Source organism: Cariama cristata, unplaced genomic scaffold (assembly GCF_000690535.1).
Source record: "Cariama cristata isolate BGI_N322 unplaced genomic scaffold, ASM69053v1 scaffold27785, whole genome shotgun sequence".
NCBI lineage: Eukaryota > Metazoa > Chordata > Aves > Cariamiformes > Cariamidae > Cariama > Cariama cristata.
Window position 1 is genome coordinate 2,058 of NW_009619670.1, and position 390 is coordinate 2,447.

At 66.4% G+C, this 390-nt stretch overlaps 1 protein-coding gene across 1 annotated transcript in view; it reads left to right on the forward strand.

Moving 5' to 3' along the window:
- TJP3 (tight junction protein 3) overlaps positions 1–390 on the forward strand; it is a 10,910-nt gene that overhangs the window by 961 nt on the left and 9,559 nt on the right.

Below are 390 nucleotides of genomic sequence, written 5' to 3' on the forward strand. Positions count from 1 at the left end.
CGCGAGCGGGCTCCTCCGGCTGCCAGCCTTGGCCTTTGGCTCGGGGCAGGCCCTACGCCAGGTCCCCGAGAGGAGACTGGGGACAGGTTTGGGGCTTGGTCATCATGGGCGCTGCCTGTGCCAGCTGGTGAGATGGCAGCTGCTGCCATCCCCATGCTGTCCCCCCTTCCCCAGACTGCTACTGCCCACGGAGGGCCACGGGCAGCAGTGGGACGCAGGTGTGTAGCCGATTTGTGGTGTCCTGGTGATGGGACAAGCAGTGGGAGCCGGCTGGAGACAATGAGAGGCTGTGTTGGGTGGCAGCGGGGTCGGCTGTGGCACAGCAGATGAGCTGTTGCCGTGGGGAGGGGGATGCTCTGGCTGCCCCATGACTGGGGTCCCTTGGACCTA